This window comes from Mus pahari, chromosome 4 (genome assembly GCF_900095145.1).
Source record: "Mus pahari chromosome 4, PAHARI_EIJ_v1.1, whole genome shotgun sequence".
Lineage (NCBI taxonomy): Eukaryota > Metazoa > Chordata > Mammalia > Rodentia > Muridae > Mus > Mus pahari.
Window position 1 is genome coordinate 10785712 of NC_034593.1, and position 271 is coordinate 10785982.

The following is a 271-nucleotide window of genomic DNA, read 5'->3' on the forward strand; positions in this document are numbered from 1 at the left end:
AAGGAAGTACAAGATGTATATGATAAGATGTTCAAGTCTCTGAAGAATGAAATTGAAGATCTCCAAACATGGAAAGATCTCCCATGCTCATGGATTGGCAGGATTAATATAGTAAAAATGGCTATCTTGCTGAAAGCAATCTACAGATTCAATGTAATCCCCATNAAAATTCCAACTCAATTCTTCACTGACTTAGAAAGGGCAATTTGCAAATTCATATGGAATAACAAAAAACCTAGGATAGCAAAAATTGTTCTCAACAATAAAAGAA